Source organism: Tachypleus tridentatus, chromosome 7, assembly GCF_004210375.1.
Source record: "Tachypleus tridentatus isolate NWPU-2018 chromosome 7, ASM421037v1, whole genome shotgun sequence".
Lineage (NCBI taxonomy): Eukaryota > Metazoa > Arthropoda > Merostomata > Xiphosura > Limulidae > Tachypleus > Tachypleus tridentatus.
In genome coordinates, this window is record NC_134831.1 from 168,005,136 (window position 1) to 168,031,360 (window position 26,225).

Genomic DNA, 26,225 nt, shown 5'->3' on the forward strand with positions numbered 1-26,225 from the left:
TCTAACTTAATAAAATTAGAAAGTAGAAGCTTTGTTCTTACAGAAAGTTGACATCTAGCAACCAAAAGAAGTCACGACGGATCATCCAGAACACAAAAAAAGCATTCATCAAGAACAGATAGATAATATCAAAGTTACCATGCATGTGGTCAATTACTGATTTGTAAAATGAGACAAAAATATTAGTTTCTGACAACATGATAATAAAAATAATTCCAATACGTTTTTGAAATCTGAAATTATATCATGTACAAACAAGATATAAAATTATATTTCCAAGGACTGTTGAATTGTTTCTACAATGAATCTTGACAAAAATAAACGCGGTATACGAAAAAAGTTACACATATAAACATCGAGGAAAAAAAACACGTAATAATTACATGTATGTACAAAGTGAGAAAATTGTCAAAAATATAAAACAAAAAAAATTAAACATATACAAAGAAAATTTTAATGTTAAAATATATAAAAAATATATATATAAATATATAATAATTAAATATATACAAAGTAGAAAAAAGTAAACATATACAAAAAATCAGGAAGTAATTAAACAAAAGTACATACATACACAAGAAGCGACAGTGGAGATAGGATGACTCAGGATCAAAGGTCAACGCATCTCAGCTTGTTCTAACAGCTAGATACAGTGAAGATTCTGACTTTGTTAGAAAAGTCTTTGTTATTAATATTTAATAACGATATCTATTGGTCACTATTTATTTAGCTGAAAGGCTTAGCCAATAAGCGTTACGTTTAGAAAACTGTTATTGTTATTTCAGTACCTAGTTTAAACACTGTTATACACTGTGTATAAAAGTGATATTTTATGATATTCGTTATATAATCATTCAGTATTAAATATCTTACATCAAACCACCAATTGAATAATGTTTCATTTATCATGTTGTTATTAGTTTTTAATTATCTAAGTAGAGCTTGTTCGTCCTTGTAAGACATATTCACATTAATTGATATGTTAACCAGTTGCCCCAGGGGCGAAAAAGGTAACATGTTTTGTAATCAAATATTTAGTTCACATAAAACATTCAAGATTCCGAATAAAATAAACAAGGACTTAAAGTTAGTACACAAACTTACACATACATATCGACATCAACGACTTATTTTATGAGAAACTTAACTGAACATACTTGAACCACAAGAACCCTGTTTTTACCAAACACTTCACAACTTAACTTACGAGGTTAGATATATCAAAATGTCAATGTTATGAACAATGTATTCTCAAGACGACTGGTATTGTTATTAAAACTTTGATTAAAATAAAGTACAGAACAACGTTTCGACCGACTTAGGTCATCTTCACGTCATGGTGGGACACATAAAACGAGACAACCCAACCCGGTGAACAGCAGCCCCACTAAGGCTCTGCCGAAGGTCGAGTGTCACATAGAACCTGTCAAGACAACAACCTGACTGGTCTAAATGGTCACAAAAGAAGACCTATGTTAGACACATCAGACATAGGAAAAAGTCGAAATCTGACAGCAAGGTAAGGATCCAGTATGCAATTGAAGTTGCCACTGAGGACAATATCAGCCTGCTTTATCAAAAACCTCTCCAAGCTCGAGAAGAAGGGTTCATCCTCCCAAGACCGAAATTAACAAGCCGAATCTTACCATCCCCAATGATAACATCAATGAACACAACCCGCCTCTCTATTTATGTGACGCAAGGCCGGTGCAAGTGAAATGCGGGTGAAAAAGAATTCCCACACTTCGCGCACGTGTTCTGTCAAACGATCACAAAGGACTGACAGGAAAACAGTATAGAAAACGACAGGTTGTCTCTCCTAGAGGAAAAGTGGGTCCTCTGCAAGAAAATCGAATCAACAGCAAAGCAGTTGAAGAGGGAAACTACATAGAAATGCTTTGGAACGGACCGCATTCCAAAGATGTTTAGGATGAGGCAGGAAAAAAACCACCAATCAGCCAAAAGGTGGGAATTAATGACGCTGGTGATTTGGCTGAACTGATTGTGCAAGAGAGCCGAGCAGTTTCTTGAGTTCGCCAAACCCCACCCTCTCATCACTCTGGTTGTTGCACAAAAGATTTTTTTACACAGACGTCCGAGAGAGACACGGGACTGCAGGGCCCTCTCTCCCCGAAGCTCTCCCCCTGAGATCCCGAAAAGCTCGAGAGACTGGGATGTAATTGGGCGAGCCTGCTGAGGGCAGCTTGTCTACCGTTGGGTTGCGGCAACCAAAGTCCACGAGGACGAAGACCTAATCACCCACGATACTCGAGGCCAGGGTAGTAGGCTCCTCAGAACTCTAGCTTTACTGGGCCACCTCAGAGGCACCACCTCCCTCATCCAGCCCACACTAAACAGAGGGAACCTGATCCTCCTCAGAAGTTCCCACAACAACAGCTACACAGGTGATGAGAATGTGGGCGCAGACACAGCCCCAACCTCTTCCCCAGCAGATACAGAGGCCTGAGCCTCCAAACAACTAGCATCCATACCCCTTTCCTCTCGAGTGGCTGGGGTCCCCTAATGGATTTCGATCACACTAAGCGAATCATGACGTGAGAACAGTCGCCACATGGGGGCTGGTATCTGCTCAAAAATCCCGCCCCGGTGAGCAGTCAAAAGTGAGGGCAGAACACACTAACCCCCCCTTTCGTCCCACTCTTCTCACGCGGCGGCCCTGCTTCCACCTCGGCCTAAGATGCCACACGCCTCGGAAATCGCGATGACATATGGTCACCATTACACACAGGAAAGAGAACTGCGCATTCATTTTCAATGTGTCCAAAATAACAGACACTACCCGCACCGCCGTGTCTTGCATGCCCTTACACCTGACCTTCAAGGCCACAGCGGACGTGTCTAGTATGCTTCATGCTCGATTTTCCTGACTGTCGCGTACGCCGATAATACGTCCTTTTCATGGCACAGTTTTAACGGGACCGACGGCAGATTTATTTATTTAATATTATGCCAAGCCCCAAGACAGCTCCACAGGCACGCGCTAAATTCCAAAGTGACAGTTTAAGACTAGATTGAAGATGGCTAGTCTTCACCACCCACCACCAACTCTTGGGCTACTTTTTTACCAATACATTATAATGCCCCCACGTCTGAAATGGCGAATATGTTTGGTGCGAACGGAATTCGATCCCGTGACCCTCGGATTATGAGTCGAACGCCTTAACACACTTGGCCATCCCGAGCCCATTTTCTTAGTGAATGTAGTTTTAACATAGTTTAGACTTTAGTTTTACATCTGGTTTTTGAACAAGTTTGGTGTTTACTGGAATGTTGTGTTTTCTTAAACAATTTTTTATCCAAAGGTTGCTTATTTTTTCGACATCGGGAACATGTGTTATGGAGAAGTGTAAGGTTTTGTAGTTCGTTTTATTTTGGGATTTATTATCACGGGTTTGTTGTTGTTTGTATTATTGATCTAGATGTGTGCGTATAATTTTTTCAACGGTTTATGGAGGAAATTTATTGATATTGATAAAGTGTTACTTTCTTTTGTTGATTTCATCTTTAATTTTATCTGGAGAGCACAGTTTTGTGGCTGTGTTTATTTGGTTTCTTAATATGTTAAATTTTTGTTTTGTTTGATGAGCTGAGTGCCAGGGAATGTATATTCTAGTGTGGGTGATTTTTTTGAGGATTTCTGTTTTGTATTGTGTATTGGTTCTTGCGATCTGCAGGTTGGTAAATGTTATGTGGTTGGATTTTTTTTTCCTATTAACAGGTATACTTAATATTGGGATGTATACAGTTAAGATGTTTGGTAAAAACAAAGTGTGTTTTCTGCAGATGTGAATCTAGCAATTGTATCGTCAACATATTTGTACCAGTATATTGGTGGGTGTTAGACTAAAGTCGAAACGTTGTTCTGAACTGTATTTTAATCAAAGTGCTAATACCCATTCCAATTTTCTTGAGAAAATATTTTTACTTCACGTGGGTTTCTCGCCATCACTAACGGTTACAAAAACTTGACAAGCCTTCGTGACGAAAAGTTTTATTATCATGATTCAGACAGTCCAGGTGGCGCTGTTAGTCTTGAAAATATTTCTTAACAGTTTTGTATAATTATCAATTTATTTAGTGTTCTTTCCAAGAATTAAACTATAAATTTATAAAAAACCTAATTTACCTTCCATTTTGAAATAAATCGAAATAAAATGTTTAATGATATGGATATTAGAAAAGAACGGATTCAGTTTAATAAACATGAACTGAAAATGTACAATATAATTTAATGAATACAATATAAAAATATATATATAAATGCAAAAACAGAACATGCTTTTAAGGTATTCATCAGCTTATAATTTTATCGTGGAATGCGTGAAATATTGAAAACAACTTAACCATTATCTATCAAACTAATAAAACGCATGTGTTATTCATTATACATATTTATTATTATAGACCGGTAAGCTAGACTATAAGAAGAATGTTCAATACCCCACTCCAGGTATTAAATAAGATTGAAGTTAAGACTTATTTGAAGTTCATATATGTTATAGAGAAGTTATATATCAATACATGCTAAACATGTGAAGAAAATAAGAATTACACCTCAACATACCACAGTATCTTGTGTTGAAGGATCGATAATTTTTATAACTTTCTGTTCTGTTGTTCAGAAATACAAAAGTAAAGTTTGATAAAAGGGCAAAAAACTGTTTATACCACGAGAGACTTTTCCAGTCCGAAACCTATGTTGAAAATTGACATCCTATCAGAAACTGTTACAAAGACGTTGGGCGAAGTAGCACATTAGATACCATATGTTATTTCATGAACTCACGAAATATGTAAACAAACTTGCTTGTTTATTATGCAGAATTTGAAGAGTCTCATATTTACACATAATTAAAAGAAAAAAATGTAAAGCTGAAATATATATAGAAATAGTCGTAATATATAAAGTGCAAACGATGAAGATAATACTGACAGACTGCCAAGAAGTTCAAGAGACCATAGTTAACAGACAGGTGTTGAAACCATATGTAAAGATACCCTGTGTAAAATACCTGGTTTATAGACTCTGGTGGACAAATTATTCACTGTGGATTTGTTTGTTTGAAATAAAGCACAAATCCACAGAATGGGCCATATGTACTTTGTCCTCCAAAGGCATCGAAACCCGGTTTCTGGCGGTATAAGTCCGCAAACATACTGCTATGCCACTGGAGGGTGGGTGTTCGGTATGATATATTCTACTTTTATGGTTGTTAAGAAAACCTAACACTTCCATTTATTAAGAACTTAGGTCCAAAAATTTAATCCTCAATAAATATTTCTATCCAAACAACTTAGTAGCCGTTTGAAAGAATAATAAACGTAAATTGAAAGTAAAAACATTTTATTTAATTTTTCAATAAACACAATTACTAATGTGTTGTGTGCGCCTGTTAGGCACTGCACAGCTTGTCAAACCTTGGAATCAGACTGGGCACCGCCACCATCACATTCTGTTCCACATTGATTTTAACGCAGTACTTGTTGTTATTATCACAGTCACCGCCAAAGATACATCTTACCAAAGATGTGACGTCGCAAATGGAATTTGCAAATGGAATTAGGATTCGCTGAACTTTAGCACTTATCAGCGGATATTCATTTTCTACTGATATCCATTATTCAGTTAGTTCCATGCTGCCAAAATTTGATTTCAATGTATTGTCATAAGACAGTTCAATAAAATGTTCTTCTTCTGCAAAGGTAAATTCAATGGGTTAGCCTTGTTAGCTATGTTAGGTGCTTCTCAAAAACATATTTCAGTTCGTGGGTCAAATAAACTTCAATGGATGTAACAAACTGCTGCAACAGGGGGAAACAATGCTTTCCATCATCTTCATTCATTTTATTTCACTATAGTAGTAACTTTGTCTCTGAAAGCTGAAACCTTGTCTGTAAGTTTCAGAAAGTGCGTGCTGCTTCACTGCACAGAGATATTAAAGGTATTCCGTTTTTCAAGGAGATCGAACTGGTATACTAATTTTGAGAAAAAAATGAGTCTCCATGAAATTTTTAGCACACTCGTGTTCGTCTTCTTCGACATAAGAGTAGAATTACTCTTCTAATTCAAACACACAGTACAAAACATTCCCATGGGATAGCCATGACCCAGCTATAGTAGAGCAACAAATATATGTGCTCATATTCCATATCCTCGCAGAGGTTTTTAAAAACAACTCGTCTTATTTGGCTGAGTTGTTATAAAATTCACTACTTTCAACAAACTTATCAAGGCTAGGTTCAGTGTTTAGTAAACCAAATGAATATCCTTTTTCCTATCCATCGCCTCATCTAGTTATAACCCTAATTCCTTTCCTTTCATTTCGCCATCCTTTTTTTTACTCCAACACTTCTTATTAATTTTCAAAAATCTTTCCATTTTGAAACACAAGGATTAAAAATCAACAAAATAATTCCATAAACTTTGCTAGAGCTCGCAGTTACTTCATCACAATGCTCTGCAGTTATTTCGATTACTGATGAACCCGGAGAGACTACAAGTATTTATACAGAAAATATAAGAAACGAGAATGTTCGAGAAGCTCCTGGCGTATCCGAAAGTACAAATCAATAAATACATATCTCGAACACTCGAGAACATCTTTGAAAAAAATGTAGTGCGGACGAATGTTAAAACTGTGAACTACCTCGGGCTAGTACTTCGCGCCGTGTCGAGATTGCTGTGATTCCATCGAAAATTTGAAATATCCTTCGGCGTCTCTGTGAATTTGCCGCGGCGCACAGTTTATGAACCACTGATATACTCAACAAAACATGATAGTCAACATAGATGTTTCGTTAACATCATCTTAACCGACAGATTAACACTAACCTTTTTGTATTATCTTGATGCAGCCACACTATATATGGCAATCAATCTATAGAAGGATGGTGTTTACCAACAGAATATTGGTTCAAGTTTCGACTTACGCAGCATGACCTTCTGTTTTTGGACAGAGACCTACACCAACCTAAAAAATCGTTTTTGACACACTATGTAGTTAATTTTGTTGCCCTAATGCAGGTAGACATATATTTTAATGAATGTCTTCGTAGGTTATTTGTCATATCTAGTTATTTAACTTCATATATTACTTTGAATGTGAGAGTGCTGGCTGGACATAGAATATTTTGGTTCTTCTTGCCGAATGTTTTGTTTTAGAAATGCTTCTGTAACAGTGGGTTAGATCTTCCCCTTGGTAAGAGAAAACATTGTAAACCAACCTTTCTTGAAAGGGACAGTTTTAGGAGTATCTACACATTACCAAGTGAAAACCAAAGACATTATGATTATGAACAGGATCAACGTGATTACTTGAACAATATGTTACCATAGATACTGAATAACTTCATAATAAACATTCATTATACTTCCAGAAGAGAAATCGTTGACTTACATCAAGATAAAGTTTTGTGTTTTATACGAAATCTATGAAACTATTTCACTCAGTACTTCCATAAAATATATATATTATTTATTAGAAGAGTTTACCTATCATATGAAAAATATGAAATTCAAATTATTTTGCTCACCAGATGACAATGATATAGTGCTTTCTACTGACAAATATATTTCTTGAAAGTATGGATTTTGAGAACAATCAATGAACTACATTTAATATTATTAAACGTATCACAAAGCTAAAAGTTTCCCACAACATCTTGCTATGAATTTAATTTTGATATTAAGGGTACTAATAAATAATAAAAGCTGTTTTATGGACTGTTGTTATTATTTCTCAGACAACAGTAGTTCTTTGAAAATACGTAACTAGTTGACTTGTAATAAACAGTCGTTTGGAAGATTTTACTTTCTACACGCTCGATTAAAGCAAATTGGTCAAAATAAATTGAAGACAACAAATATTTTGTGTTAATATTATGTATTAGCTACTTGGATTTTAATCAAAGATCAAACGAAGTGCTAAATGAAAATGTACTTTATAACCTTAATTTTTAATAATTGGATACAACTTGATACAAATGTTATACTATGCACGTCTTAAATGATTACTTAATTATTTAAGAGCTTGGAAAAATATTCACACAAAAAACTCGTAAGTCTCGGTTCCAACATCATCAAGTTGATGTGATACATTAAATTTTGATTATTTGTATAATTATTGATTTATTACCTTCTAACTTACCTGTAAAACAACTAATGTAACTTGATACATAATTGAACTGAGAAACTAATTATCAATAAGTGTGTAAAGAATGCGTTGTTTCATCATTATTAATTTCTGATGCAATTTTAAATAAGCAAACCAATCAATATAGCGTTTATTTCTTATTAGACTTTATCTAGAACTGTGTGTAGTTCTGTTTTTAAACAAGAAACTTATTTTTCAAAGTTTATATTTCATTCTAATCTCCAAAATTAAACGTAAATTTCTTGTTTCACGTCTCTATAACAGAGAACGCAAAGAAAGAAAAATGATCAGCCTATCACGACAATAAACTAATGTATGTAATATTTCTACTGTTTCTACTTGAAATTTAATGTCTTTGTTTGTTATTTGTAAATATAAATGTGTAACAGAAGAGAGTTAGACTTATGATACAGAACAAATAATGTCAGAAAAATTGAGCCGGTATTAAATTCATTTTATAGCACAACATATTATTTGTACTTTCAGTTATTAGCGCCACACAACAGTGACAGTTAATCACTTGGTGGGCGGTATGGTGCTACTTAATCAATGGCCGTCTTTCTTGTAGTCAGTAAGTAACAACTAACGAGTGTAGTAGATAGCTTCAGTATTTGTTCCATAAATAGAAAACGTTGTACTAAAATTATTTTGTCTTTATCCAAACCTTTTTGATATCCAAGTCATGAAGTTTCCGTTAAATTTTACTATTATCGTCAAATGTTGAAGTATGTTAGAACACAAACGTTTTACCTTTACCAATTTTTGTAAATTGATGAAGCTAGATTTTGAAAGAGCTAACACAATGTTCCCAAAAATTTCTCAATAGGATAGAAGTAATTTTACGTACTCAAAACGCTTAAATTTGAATTTTTATTGCCCAATGAACACAGAAAGTAGACAAATATTGTTTTGTTCTTATAACAAAATCTTTAGATATTTATACTGTTCTCACATTGAAGAGAAATAAAATATTCTGTCGTTCAATTTTATTGTTATAAATGAAGAAACTCTTCAGCACATAACCACATGACTCATACATCTTAGTTATAATGTCACAAACGTAGATAACCTTGATTGTATGTAATAAGTATGGTTATAGCCTGGTTTCTTTTATTTTACTCATTCATAAAGAAATAAGGTTAAATACCTTTATTTGTAAGGCAAATCGGTTCACGATTCTTACGTTTCACCGTAATATAATATCAAACTTAAATAGTTTTGATAATATCGTGATCCATGATCATACTATCTCAGTATTATGAAATCCTGCGTCATTTTTTGAATGACATTTTTACTACGATCTTATTACAATGAATTAAAAATACAAGTGTAACATGTTAAGTAATATTTTTTTTCATATATAAACAATTATTAACTATTTATCTTCAGTTATTATCGTTCATTTTTACTATTTAGATGTTGGTTTAATTATAAAATATTAACGAAACACGTAATTGAATTTTTCTTTTCATATTACGGTCCAGAAAATTTATTTGATTGCCAATGATGTTCATACTTAATACACAGTAATAATAAATAATTATCAAAGGTAACTCCATCAGTTAGAGATTTCTTTTATTTACTATTAAAATATCATATTTCAGGTACTGTTTTAAATTTCTTGATGAACTCTCATTGCAAACTAAAGTGAAATTTTGAAAATATTTTCTAAATAAATAGTCACTAAATGGTTTATAAGTTTCTTTAAATTAATTTACCTTAGGTGAGAAACTATTAACATCGATAAATTGTAATGCTAAAATTCGGGATTCGATTCCTCGTGTGCACACAACTAAAATAGATCTTTGTCAGCTTTTAACAACAAACAAACACAGGAATAATTTGCATTATTTATTTTTTATCGATCATAAAATTCCAAGTTAACACTGAAGTATCCTAAGTGTTAATCGTTTTCTCTTACACTTTGTATGTGGCTACCCAAATTCTATATCCACTTCCAAATTGCCTTTTAACGCCATGAGAAAAACAGTAGGTAGAAAGAACACTACAACAAAAGAACTCTCTTCCCCACACTATGTTATCTGGACAAGTCCTTAGAGCTACAAACAGTAAAAAGAAGCATGGTTGTACAAACATGGTTGTTTAACCCTGCATTGGTGTTTTATGCATGAAATCATGTTGAAATTATTTCAAATCTCATGTTAGTTGCTGTAAACTATTAAGTCATCAACAAAAGTACATTATTTTTCTGTTAGAAATTTAGACAAGTTCCAAACTTCTAGCCTGTTTTTTTTATAAAATATCTAGTTTTTATTAAATATTCTTTTACATACATTCACAAACAACAAATCAGAAGTGAACACTGTAACACAGAAAAACATAACTTATAATTGATATTTCTATAATAACACTTAAAATGTGCGTGTGAATTCAGTCTTAAATAATTTAGAATTTCACCTGGAGTTGCTACCAACAGTGTTGTAAACATCAAAAGTATAATAATTATTGTAGTCTTCATTTCTCTGATCTGTTAAAATCAATATTCATGTAGTTAGCGAAATTTAACTTTATAACGAAACCTAATTTAAAACAATAAATTCCATCTGTTGCTAACTACATGATCAAGGTATAGGACAGAGGTACTTTGATGGAGAGTCTCGGAAATATAAATATTCTGGTGAAACACAGTGACGATGTATCACAATGACACTGAAACCAGTACAAGAGCCGTAGAAAAATTGATGTATCTTTCCTTTATGTTGAAGAATTTCTCTCATTTGATATATACAACTTAACAACAAATTCATTTCATTTTCAACATCTTTTTAACTGTGGATGTTGTTCTAATTTAATAAAATTAGGAAGTAGAAGCTTTGTTCTTGCAGAAAGTTTACGTCTCACAACCAAAACATGACACGACGGATCAACCAAAACACACATAAAGAACGCATTGGCAACAGACAAAAAAACGTTAAAGTTACCATGCATATAGCCAATTACTGATTTGCAAAATGAAACAAAAACATTAATTAATGACAACAAAATAATAAGAATTATTCAAATAGTAATTCAGATCTGTTCTTAGTAAAATATTCATACGATTGATATTATTTAGAAATACTCTCAAACAAGATATAAAATTAAATTACCAATGTTTGTTGAATTTCTAGATACTTTTATTAAGTTTTACACGAGTATAAACATAGAATTAGACTACGGTGCCCAGTAGGGTCCCAACTATTATAGTTTTATTTTTAATTAGATACTATGTTCTAAGAACATCACAACCAATCACAATGATTCTAGTAACAGTTGACGTTTATAATCAAATTACAGTATCAAACAGGCATGCAGAGACACACACACTTAGCCAATAAGAAACTGTGAGCGATTATTTGTTAGTTACATGTAAAACATTTCTGTTACGTGGCCGATGTAATAACGGAAAAACTTTAAAATTGTAACTGAAAATGAAGTTGTGTGATTAGTGTTGAATGTATAGCACTATGTTAGTAAATGAAAACTATATGACTCCACTCACATACAGTTTTTATAGTAGATGTACATAAATATTTATATATCAATAAATCTCCTTGGACACACGTAGCTGTTCTAACATTATGAAAACGAACGTCGGTATGCAGTATTATACCCACTACTTAGTTATTTTAACATTAGAAGACACAGGTATCTGTAAACACATTTCTTTCGTTTCACTAAAAGTATACAGGCAACTTAGATGATTCTTCTACCCAAAAGTAGGTACGTCACGAAATGTTTGTTTCTTGCTTGATTTTTAAAATTTCGGTCACAGCTTTTCCACGTCCATTTGCGTTAGTTGTTGATTGTGTTATTGATCTAGATGTGTGTGTATACTTTTTTCAACGGTTTATGGAGAAATTTGTTGATGTTTATAAAGTGTTGTTTTAGTTTGTTGATTTCGTCGTTAACCTTAACAGGTGAAATTAATATTGAAATGTATACAATTAAATGTTTATATAGCAATTATATGATCAACATATATGTACCAGTATAATGGTGTGTGTCAGCCTGAAGCCGAAACGTTGTTCTGTACTTTATTTTAATTGAAGTGCTAATACCCATAACTATCTTGAGTATCCATTTTTATTTCAAGCGCGTTTTTCGTTATTACGAAAGGTTACGAAAACTTGGCTACCAAAACTGACAAAAAGCTTTATCATCATGATTCAGAAATTTCAGGTGGCGCTGTTAGTTTCGAAAATGTTTCTTAACAGATTTTTGAAATGATCAGTTTATTTTATGTTCGTTACGGGCATATCAAAATATCAAATTTAAATTTATGAAAAGCCTAATTTATCTCCAATTTATCTATTGGTCACTATTTATTCAGCTGAAAGGCTTAGCCAATAAACGTCACGTTTAGAAAATTGTTAATATTATATCAGTTCCTAGTTTAAACACTGTTATACCTTCTCTATAACAGTGATATTTTATGATATTCGTAAAATAAGCATTCAGTATTAAAAATCTTACATCAAACTACAATTGAACAAATTTCCCACTTTAAGAGCTATAAGGACAGATCTCATAAAAAACAAGGAGGTAAAGGCATATTGATTTAACCCTATGTTGGTGTTTTATACGTTAAATCATGTTTAAATAATTAAAAGACTCATTTTGTTTTAAACTAAATAATCACAAACAAGAGTACATTATTTTTTCATTAGAAACATAGACACGTTTCAAACTTTTAGCTACCTATTTTTATTATAAATAATCTTGTTTTTCATTAAATATTCTGTTACAAACCTTCATCTACAACAAACCAGATACAAACATTGTAACAAGTTCCTAAACGACAAATATAAACTTAACTTATAATTGATATTTCTGTCATAACATTTAAACTATTTTTTTGAATTCAGAATTAAATAATTTGGAATCTCACTTGGAGTTGCTTCCAACAGTATAATAATTATTGTAGTCTTCATTTCTATAATCTGTTGAAACCAATATTCATGTGGTCAATGAAATTTAACATTTTAACGAAGTTTATTTGAAAACAATGAATTGTATCTGCTATTAGCTGCAGGATCAAGGTGTAGGACAGAGGTACTTTGAGGGAGAGTCACGAAACAGTGACGATTTAACTGTGGATGTTGTTTTAACTTAATAAAACTAGAAAGTAGAACATTAATTCTTACAGAAAGTTTATATCTAACAACCAAGAACAAGACACGACGTATCAACCAAAACACACAGAAAGTACACATTAACCACACAAAGAGGCCAGGCATGGCCAAGCGTGTTGAGGCGTGTGACTCGTAATCCGAGGTTCGCGGGTTCGCATCCCCGTCGCACCAAACATGCTCGCCCTTTCAGCCGTGTGGACGTTAGAAATTGACAGTTAATCCCACTATTCGTTGGTTTAAAGAGTAGCCCAAGAGTTGGCGGTGTGTGGTGATGACTAGCTGCCTTCCGTCTAGTCTTACAGTGCTAAATTAGGGACGGCGAGCACAGATACCCTCGACTGGCTTTGTGCGAAATTTAAAATAAACAAACAAAGTAACATAGAGATGTAACGTATCAGTAACACATATGTAAAGTACCAGTAACATATTTATATATAAAGTATGGGTGAGATATATGTGTAAAGTATTTGTAACATATTCATGTACATTACTCCAATAAATACTTAAGATCTGTACTTCGTATAATATTCATTATAATTTATAATACATAGAAATACTCTCAAACGAGATATGAAATTATATTACGAAGGATTCTAGAATTATTGGATACTTGTATTTTCTATTACGTTTTACAAGAGTGTAAACATACTATTAGACTACGGTACTGATTCTCAACTATTATAGTTGTATTTTTAATGAGATGCTCAAATGTAAGAATATCACAACTAATCAGAATGATTCCAGTAACAGGTGACGTCAATAATCAGATTACAGTATTATACAGGCATACTGGTAAACACACACTGAGCCAATCGGAAACTGTGAGCGATTATTTGTTTTTAAGATGTAAAACATGTCTCTTAACGTGGGTAATGTAGTGGTGGGATAACATGAAAACTGTAAGTGGAAGTGATGTTATGTGATGTGCCGTATTATAGCCACTACTTAGTTATTTTAACATTAAATGACACAGGTATCTGTAAACACAATTCTTTCGTTTCACCAAAAGTTTTACAGGCTACATAGATGATTATTCCATCCTAAAGCAGATAGACATACTGTTTGTTTCTTTGCTTGCTTATTAAATTTCGGCCATATCTGCACTAGGGATATTTGCGTTAGCCATTCCTAATTTAGCTGTGTAAGACAAGAGGGAAGGCAGCTAGTCATCATCACCTGTCTCCAACTCTTGGCTACTTATTTACTACCGAATAGTGGGGTTATCCGTGAAATTATAACGCGTTTACGGTTGAAAAACCGAGCAGGTTTGGTGTGACGGGGATTGAAACTAGCGATTCACAGATTACGAGCCTACTGTCCTATCCACGTGGCAATACTGTACCAGAACTGTTCAATATACAGTATAATGAATGTGTAATGATCAAATTAGTGTATAATAAAAAATTATCTTGAAGTTGGAAACGGACATAAATCGTACTATTTTAACAGTTACATTTATAACTGTACAAAATATAATCAACACTGGAGTAAATCTTCTAGACCATAATGTGTATTATATTGTATTTAATTTTAAATTTTCAGTAATGTTTTTACAGTCAAACCTACATCTAAATATTCACAACAGACTATAACGATTCCAGCTAAATAAACAACAGTCGTTTAGTTGTAACAAAATAATAACATTAATCTTAAACATATTCTAACTTATACTTATTATCAGACTTATTTACCGATTAATACATTCAATAGAATGAAAAAACAACACTTTCCATTATTCACCAATAATTTAAATTCGAGGTCCAACTTTATTGATAGGTGAACTACATATGGATTAAAATAACATCCTAACGGGAAAGTGTAAGGTTGCATAATAAAGTAAAAATGTTTACTATGCTTAATCAATAGACCATAACACTGCTATTCTTTTTTCTTTATTATATACACAAAACGAAATACTAAGCGACTTCCTATACATTACAATTTTCTTTATAGTTTCGACTTTTACACAGTTCAACTGTATAGAATTCTAAATTGGAAAAATAGGTCTCTCTACTAGAAGGTAAAAATATATTTCGAATGTAATATCTGGTCCACAACAATGCTTCAGATACATCTGTATTAGATACTTTTAATAGAATACCAAACGACTTCATGTTCTTCACCACGTTGTTTTTAATTTTAGTTCGGGCTTTAAGACATTCACATGTGACTTTGTGTGCAAATCAACTAATAATATAATTATTCGTAAAGTAATAACACACTACTCAGGCTTCTAAGTATAAGACATAACACTATCTTTGGTTGAGGAAATGAAACTAAGAAACTAATTATTCGTTTAGTGATAATACAATACACAGACTACCAACTATCAGATGTAACACTATCTTTGGTTCAATAAATGAAAACTTACTAATCTTTTAAAATGTGCTATTTCAAACTTCTTTGTATGTAATGTAATTTGAAATTAATATGTCTGTGTGAAGCTTAAAATGTTATTATAACCAATTACAAACGCAACAATAATTTCTATATAATATTAGTCGTCACATGAAGTTTAAATGTTTCTTTACATATAAATCAGATAACAAATTGACTTTACAACAATATTTTAATGTCTCCTAATAATTTTAAAAAGTGCCAAACATTAGACGAGTTAAAGTTATACGATATATAATTATATGTTGGTCTATATATTACGTTTATGTTATTTGTGTACAGTCTATTCAGTTGTATAGTTTTTATAGTAATTGGATATCATCAAATTCAGTACATAAATCATATGTACAATGAAGATAATTATATCCAGGTTATAAAAGCTAAAACGTCAACAATAATTTCTATATAATATTAGTCGTCACATGAAGATTAAATAAATGTTTCTTTATATATAAAACAGATAACAAATTGACTTTACAACAATATTTTAATGACTCCTAATAATTTTAGAAATGTATGAAATTTCTAGATTCTTTTATTTATCATATTTATGTTACTTGTGTACAGTCTATTCAATTCTATAGTTTTTTTAGTTCTTGAATTCCAACAAATTCAGTACACAAATCATGTGTACAAAAAGAATCACATCACTGTTATAAAAGCTGAAACAAGTTCGATTCCTATCCGGAGCAAATAGAGAAGGCCAATTCTGCGACTTTGTGCTTTTTTCAAACAAAGAAAACCATAGTGAATAATTGGTCCACCAGAGTTTATTAACCATGTATTTAACACAATGTATCTCTGCATATGGTTTCAACAGCTGTGTGTTAACTATGGTTTCTTGTACTTCTGTACATTATATTATACGACTATCTTGATATTTATATTTCAATTTTATATTTATATTATATATTGCTCATGCCTAAAGTAAATAAAAAAAACAACATATTTTTCTCCTCAAACTTTGCTTTTATGACCTGGGTAATGAAATTTTTAATTTACTTATTTTCCAGAACATTTCAGGTATATTCAGTGCTGAGTAGCTGACAGAGAATTTTCTCGAACTTAGAAGAATTTTCAAGAATGAAAGTCAAAGGAAACGTCACCTACATTTTTCAAGCTTCTTCACTCGTCAGGATGGTCTTTGCCACTGCCACAATGTATAAAATCTGGGCGAGGCAATTGGAATTGTCTGTAACCCGAACGAGTGACTCCTTTTCATTGACAACTCATTCAGAAGCATAAAAGCTGTGCTGCTCCATAACGGGAAAAAGTATCCGTCTCTTTCCCTGGCTCATTCGATGTACTTCAATGAGGAATATAACAGCGTCAAGACCTTGTTAGAAACTTTTATGTATGATGAATAACGCTGGGAGATTATTGGAGACTTGAACATGGTTGCATTCCTGAGGGTTCTCCAAGGAGGCTTTACCAATTTTCCTGTTATTTTTGCTTTTAGTACAGCATGGACATCGCAGCGCACTTCAACAGGAAGCACTGGCCACAACGGACCGAGTTCTCTGAGGGGATGCACAATGTTAAGTGTGAGCCAGTAGTGACTCCCAGAAGGTGTTGTTCCCCCCTTGCGCAAATCTCGAGAAACTACTCACTTCTAAACATTTTTGTTCATTTTTATATAAATTTAGTAAAAATACATGTAAATCTTAAATTCATATGTTATTTTATTGCGACCTTATGTAAATGAAAATGTGCAAATTTGCCATTTTTACATAGAAAATAGGTTAATTTCTAAATTTAATTATGCAGGTTACAAACGCAAAGTTTGAAGAAAATAACGGCCATTTTCTGTACTTCCACAACATATGCAATTAAAAAATAACACATACTGTCCAAGAACAAAATTTCTGTTACATTGTGTAATAAATTCCAAAACACAACAAAGTACCATACCTTACACTGCTGCAAACAACATGTTCCCGACAAAAGCGAAAAAATAACCAACATTTTGAAAAAAAAACAACTTATAACAAAATACAAGATTCAGGTAAACACCAAACTTATTCTAAAACAGGTACAAAACTAAAGAATATACTATTTTAAAACTACACTGACAAACAAAACACCAACATTATTTACAAAATACAAAGCAACAACTGCCACGACTTCAATATTGAAGAAACAAGAGACAAAAATGGAAACCAAATTCAAAGAACACAAAAACACTGTAATGTTCCTCGTACCTGGAGTTTACAGTAGGAAGACCTGGAGGAAGCTAGAAGGGCAGTTTACACTTTATATGCAAAAACGGCTCGTTTGGGCTGAGAAAACACTTTACAGCCCAAACGAGCCGTTTTTGCATATAAATTTCTCAACAAGTGGGTTTCTCGTCATCACTGATTATAGTTTACACTTTAGACTTTGGAACGTTTCGTCAGACACTCATCGTTCTTTTCTCCAGTAAAGTCGACTACTTCTCTATATGTAAATATAGAGAAAATTTTCTCAACCCAAACGAGCCATTTTTACATATATGATACACAAAGGTTAATGTTAGTCTCTCGGTTATATCGTGACAAAAAGATAGAAATAGCAGTTAATGTCTGTTTATAACTGAGAAAACCTTGGCTTTTAAACAAACACTGGTTGTAAACCATTTTTTTAAACGTTGTCTGTTTTTTCATGCCAAATAATGAAAATTTCGCCCTTGGACATAATTATATTAGAAGCAGTCAATCGGATGTTCTAAAACGCTATATTTTCAAGAAATATAAAGAATGTATACATTTTCCATATGAGCAAAAAAAATCATATTTTATGTATTCCCTCTGATTTGAGATGTTACGTTGTCATATGATTATTAATAGCTTTGTATTGAAATTTTTCTGATAAAACGTTTACTTAAGCGAAAGTTTGTTAATAAATTATTAAACTAATTAAATTCCTGAACATTCTACTTGAACATATACACGGTACAGTGATACTGTTAGCTTAGTATAAAATATTTCGAGAAACTTTTCTGAAACTGGGTATTCTTTTGGTGTCTTATCATTAGCTTAGATTTATTCTAAGTTCGATAGTACTGACAGATATTAATATTAGATATTGAGGACGTTATGATCTATAGATTGTTTTACTTTGTTGATGTTACTTATAAATGGATGAACTATTTATTTCCTTGTGAGTTTAGTTTTTAAATTCTGCAAATAAATAACATTATTAATTATAATGGAATTAACTGCAGACCATGTCTAAGATGATTTCCTGTAATGAATTTTTAGTTGGTGCAGATTTAATTCAGTATAGAAAAAAATACCAAGATGAACCCTGCATATTAATAGCCTGACACCATTATACTGTTGTTAAAGACCATCCTCCTATGGAATGACAGGGAAATATTGTATGTTTTCATCAGTATAATTCAATTAGCTACAAACTTCCATGTTAACATGCCGATTAAATTGTGAGATAAAGTTCAAATATGAGTTAATTATATATCGTTCATAAGTGTGTAGTGATGTAGGAAGAGAGAATTGAAATTTTATGTAATGTACAAAACATTCCTTTTGTAGAAATTCTCTCACAGACCCATCATATAGAATATTGTTGGTGGTGGCAGAAGAGTCTACCCACCTGTCCTTGTATAATTACCACAGGTTGCGAATGTCTCCCAGTTGGACTAGGGTTAGGAGTTATAGAATACAAACACATCGTCGAATATTTTCACCTTTCTTCCACCTTGGGGACTTTGTAATGTGACGATAAGCTCGACTGTTAGTTGCTAAAGAGTAGCCTAAACGTAAACGGAAAGTGATTTTCATTAGCTGTCTTCTCTCTCGTCTAACACTTGAAAATTAGTGACGGCTAGCTTAGCACGAAAATCAATAAAACTGAAAAATCAATTGTTGAGCTAGTTGGTAAATCTTACAGTTGGTATAAATATAGAAACAAAAACTGTAATTACAGATTTAGGGTTCAAAGTATTTTAAAGCTACTTCAATAATCGAGTGAAGCTTTTCTTATTGTGCTGCCTTCTACCTTCTACAAACAATGTTTGATGTGATGATAATAATTTTTGACACTTTAATTTTCCTTGATGGCAAATCTAGAAATAACAAGAGACACGTGATATCTACTGTCGCATTCTGTACTTTAAGGAACATAAGTAACAGTTAAGTAAAACAGGATTTAATCAGTTCAGAAAACTAAAACATTAGAAGGAATGAAAAATATATTATAACAGTTTTATTTTTGATAAATGTTAAAATTAAATATTCGTCATGATTCAGATAATAAATATTATAATGTATATCTGATGTTCAAGATCTACAGTAAATCATATGGTGAAGAAAGGTATTCATAGGGATTTATTATCAGTAATGAAAAAAAATACAAATAAATTTGGTTATTTGTTGATAAACACTTAGCAGTACAATAGTTTACGTCAGATTGAGCCACAACAGGAATCGAACCCTGTAATTTAGTATTACAAGCTCTCGAGGTTACTGTTACTCAACGAAAGGAAACCGCAGAAAAACATTGGCTTTTCGAGCATTTGTGTTTGATAGCACAGTAAAACATTATTATTCTCAAAAATAATTAAAGAGGAATCTCTTATTTGCTCATAAAGATAATGTAAAGCACAGTTGTCTTTTGGAAAAAAAAATGTATAAAACTACCTCGTCAATGGTACATAGAATGATAAATCCATTTCTTATGCAAATATTTTTCCAATTTCAATACCACATTCCTTTGTAATATTTTATGTGAAATTTATAAAACAGTTAACATGCCCAGACTATGAAGCACTAACACCCTCATTCGATGTTTCACATTAATTTTCGCTCGGAACTTCCTTCTAATTATCACAGCAACAGCCGAAAACCCATCCTGCCAAAGATATGACGTCGCAAAATTCAGTTAGTTCCATGCTGGTAAATTTTATTTTCAAAGTCTTGTCACAATAGAGTTTAAATAAATTACCTTCTTCTACAGAAGTAAATTCAGATGGGGTCTTAGCCATGAATGGGTCTTGGATCAAAGCAAAATTTCCTCTATCTTTTGTAAAGTAATTTTCAAACCAGTCATTTAGCTGTGTTAGGTGCTTTCCAAAAACACATTTTAGTTCGTATGTCAAATGAACTTTATTAGATGTAACAAACTGCTGCAACAGGAGAAACAGTATTTACCACCACTGGTATGTGGTTCGCCATCCTTTTCTTCACTCGAACACTTCTTATTAATATATATGTAAAAATGGCTCGTTTGGGTTGAGAAAATATTTTACGTAGAGGTTTGTGAACCTGACGATGACCGAAGAAGGTCGAAACATTGTTTGCTCCTCTACTTAAAATATTTTCTCAGCCCAAACGAGCCGTTTTTACATATATATTTCTCTACAAGTGGGTTTTCTCGACATCACTGATTTCTTATTAATGTTCAAAAATATTTCCATTTTTATGCACAACGATTAAAAATAAACAAAATAATTCCATGAACTTTGCTAGAACTCGCAGTCACTTCATCACAACACAATTCAGTTATTTTTATTACTGATGGACCCGGAGAGGCAACAGGTATTTATATACAAAATATAAGAAACGAGAATGTTCGAAAAGTTACTAGCGTAGCTGAAAGTACAAGTAAACTAAAACATATCTCAAACATTCGTGAACGTCATCAAAAGGAATGTAATGATGTCTAATGTTAAAAATGTGAACTTTGAGGTCGTAGTTCGCTCCTTGTCCGAAAGATATCGATATTGCTGTGATTCCATCGAAAATTTGAAATATCCTTCTGCGCCCCTGTGAGTTTGCCGCGGCGCACAGTTTGGTAATCTCAGACGGAGCCAACAAAACAAGATAGTGAACATAGTCGTTTTCTTAACATCGTCTTTCTTCTTTTGGTCAGATGAAGGTATTTCAAAAAGGCAGAAGATGATGTTAACGAAACGGTAATATTCATTGTCCTATTTTGTTGACTACTTGTGTGGTTCCCAAACTGTGCGCCACAAGATATTTTAAAATTTTCATGGAATCACAGCGATTTTGACTTTTGTCGGACAACGCGCGAATTACTGAGCAAGATTCTGCCGAGATTAATTTTGTGTTAATACGACGCTGATAAAGAAACATAGGATTTATAGTGTAGGCATGTTAACAAGCTGGTGTCGTTCAGCACTTAAAAATTGATTTAATAACTACTTTATAAATCTCACAAAAAATATAACAAAAGAATGTGGTATTAAAATTTGCAATATTTCACATAACGAATGAATTTTAAATTTATGTACTGATTTTTACCTTATAGAAGGTGGCTTTATACATTTTTATTAAAAGATGGCACTGCTTTACATTATCTGTATGAGCAAGTAAAACATTCCTATCTCATTATTTTTGACATTATATATTGTTTTTAGAAGGTAGAGGACAGCACAATCAGAGAATCTTTATTCGATTATGAAAGTAGCTTAAAAATACCTTGAATGCCAAATTTGAAATTACTTGTTTTGTTTCTATATTTATACCAACTGTAAGAGTTACAAACTTTTTCGATAATTGATTTTTTTATTTTATTGAATTTCGTGCGAAGCTAGTCGTCACTAATTTTGAAATAGTAGACTTGGGAGAAGGCAGCTAATAAAAACCACCTGCCGTCAACTTTCAGGCTACTCTTTAGCATTTAATAGTCGAGCTTATTGTCACATTACAAATTCTTTAAGGCGGAAAAAAGATGAAAATATTCGACGATGTGTTTGTATCTACGTCTCCTAACCCCAAGAACATACCAGGTCTAGTCCAACTGGGAGACATTCTTTACCTGTAGTATTAATACAAGGACAGATGGGTAGACGCTTCTGCCACTACCAACAATATTCTATATGTGGTGTCTCTGAGAAAACTTTCACTAAAGGAATGTTTCGTACATTACATAGAATTTCCATTCCAAACTTTCCACATCTATACACACTAATGAAACACCATTAACACCCATGTGTATAGACGGTTTTACAAGCATGAACGTTTAACTCTGTATTCCTGTTTCATACATGAAATTATGTTGAAATAATTTAAATTCTCATTTAAGTTGCTGTAAACTATTACATCATCAATAAAACTTTATTATTTTGTCATTGGAAACATAGACAAGTTTCAAACTTCTAACTGTTTATGTTTATTATAAATTATCTAGGTTTTATTAAATATTCTGTTACCAACCTTCACTAACAACAAACAAGAAGTAAATACCTTAACAGGTTACTAAACGACAAAGAAGAACATAACTTATAATTTAAACTGTTTATGTGAATTAAGTCTAAAATAATTTAGAATCTCACCTGGAGTTGCTTCCAACAGCGTTGTAAACATCAACAGTACAATAGTTATTGTAGTCTTTATTTTTCTGATCTTTTAAAATCAATATTTATGTCGTTAAATAAATTTAACTTTATAACGGAGCCTAATTTAAAACAATCAATTATATTTGTTACCAGCTGCAAGTTAAATATATTGAACAGAGGTACTTTTGTGGAGAGTCACGGAAATATAAATATTCTGTCGAAACACTGTCACGATGTATCACAGGGACACTGAAACGAGTACAACAACCATACGAAAATTTATATATTATTTCTCTATGTTGAAGAGTTTCTCTTATTTGACAAATACAACTTGACAATAACTTTATTTTATTTTTAACATCTTTTTAACTGTGGAAGTTGTTTTAACTGAATAAAACTAGAAAGCAGACCCTTTATTCTTACAGAAAGTTAATTTTAACAACCAACAACATGACACGACGGATCAACCAAAACACACAGAAAGTACACATTAACAAGAGATAGAAAAACGTTAAAGTCAGAATGCATTCATTTACAGAAAATATTCTGACAACATGATAATAAAAATTATTCCAAAAAGTACTTAAGATCGATATTTACTATAATTTTCCTAATAATTGACATTATAAAGGAATACTCTCAAACAAGATATAAAATTTTATTACCAAGGATTGTTGAATTTCTAGATACTTTTATTACGTTACATACAATTGAAATAGATGTTTGCTAGCTTTTAACAATAAACAAACACATGAATTATTGGTATTATTTATTTTTTATTAATCATAAAATTCCATGTGAATACAGAAGTATCCTCAGTGTTAATCATTTCATCTTACACTATAAATATTTTTTATTACTTTAGATGTGCACGTCCATTTCTTCTTTCAAGGTTATTAGAACAATAGTAGGTGGAAGGAACATTACAACAAACAAAACCTATTCCACATAATATGTCACCTGGACAAGTCTTCACAGCTTCAGACAGTAAACAAAACGACATTATTAGAAAACGTATCGATTATAACATTTTGTATTGCTTTTTTATTCATCACTATTTATCTATTTGTGAAACCCATCCGATTATAAAACTGATAACATTACGTCATTATCAAATTCAACCAATGATGTTACAGATCGCTTTACAAAATATAATTATATTTAAAACTTTTCTTACTTTTTCAATAATATCTCCTATTATTAATTTCTAAACCAATCTACTTTCTTGTTTTGATGATATTAACTTACATAAAATTTCAGTAATATATATTTCTACAATGCTCTTCACGTTTAAATATAACACTATGAATACGTGTATAAAAAAGGTACTTTTCATTGCATCTCTGATAGCATACAAAATTGTCTACACAAAATGGTTAAAGTAACACTCTATCAGTAAACTAACACACATAATGTATTGTTCTCACAGCTGTGTACTGCACGTTATAACAAACATGATCACGACACCAAATGAATCATCTAACAGCCGTTGTATTGATATAATCATTAATTTACACACTCAGCAACAAATATATTTGGCGATAATATATGGTTTTTTAACCCTGTATTGCTCTATAATACATGAAATCATGTTCAAATAATTTAAAGTATCATTTTATCTTCTGTAAACTATAAAATCATCGAAAAAGTAAATTATTTTTTTAACTACAAATATAGACAACTTTCATACCTTTAGCTATCTATATTTGTTATAAATAATCTAGTTTTTATTAAATAATTTGTTAAAACTATTCACCAACAACAAACCAGAAGTGAACACTGTAACACGTTTCTAAACGACAAAGAAGAAAATAATTTATAATTGATATTTCTATTATAACATTTAAACTGTTTGTGCGAATTCAAACTTAAATAATTATAATCTCACCTGAAGCTGCTTCCAACAGTGTTGTAAACATCAAAAGTATAATAATTATTGTAGTCTTCATTTTTTTCGTCCTTTAAAATTAATACTCGTGTAGTTAGTAAAATGTAACTTTATAACGAAGCTTAATTTAAAACAATGAATTCTATCTGTTACCAATTAAATGATCAAGGTATAGGACAGAGGAACTTTGATGGAGAGTAAGGGAAATATAAATAAACTGTCGAAATACAGTCACGAAGACCAGTACAAGAACCGTCCAAAAATTTGAATTTCTATAGTTGGGTTAGAAATTCCCAGTAACCAGTTAGCAACCCACATAGAATACACCACGATAAAGACAAACTTCATGTTCAACAACCAAAACTATATACAAACAAATGGCCTAAGCATGGGCAACCCAGTATCACCAGTTCTAGCCAATATTTTTATGACACAAGTTGAAACATAAGCAATTAACACAGCATTACATCCACCACTATACTGGTACAGATATGTAGATGACACGGTTGCGGGATTCAAATCTACAGCTCACATACTTAATTTTTTCAATCACATTAACTCTATACATCCCAACATTAACTTCACATGTGAAGTTGGAAGAAAGCAATCAAATATTATTTCTTAACCTCAAAATTACAAGAACCGACACACAATTCAAAACAGAAATCCACCGAAAAATCACCCACACTGGACTATACATTCCTTGGGACTCAGCACATGAAACAAAACAAAAACTCAACATACTAAGAAACCAAATAAACACAGCCATAAAACTATGCTCACCAGATAAAATTAACGATGAATTAGACAAAATAAAACAATACTCTATCAACATCAATAAGTTTCCTCCACAAACCGTAGAAAACAATATACGCACACACCTAGACAGAAAGCAAAATCAACCAACTAAAGTAAATATATCTCACGAATCAAAAAATCACGAAACCATATACTGCTGTATACAACCAAAATTTGGCAAAAATTAGTAACAAAATATGACATTCCAGTTAATATCAAATTTATTCAAAAACCAGGCACAAAACTGAGGTCTATAATATGTAAAAACTACACTGACAAACACCACACCAACATTATTTACAAAATACAATGTGATTACTGCCACGACTTCTATATTGAGGAAACAAGTAGAAAAATGGAAACCAGATTCAAAGAACATAAAAAGTCACCTTCACACGTTTTCGAACACTGCAAATCAAATAAACACAACATAACCATAGAAAACACTCAAATACTAAATAAAGAAACAAACATAAACAAACGCAAAATTAAAAAAGCCTTACTTATACAACAACTTAAACTCAAAATAAACCAAT

The 26,225-nt window shown here is 32.1% G+C and overlaps 1 long non-coding RNA gene across 1 annotated transcript in view; it reads right to left on the reverse strand.

Moving 5' to 3' along the window:
• Positions 1–26,225, reverse strand: part of LOC143257163 (uncharacterized) — a 280,947-nt gene that overhangs the window by 72,233 nt on the left and 182,489 nt on the right. The window lies entirely within an intron of this gene.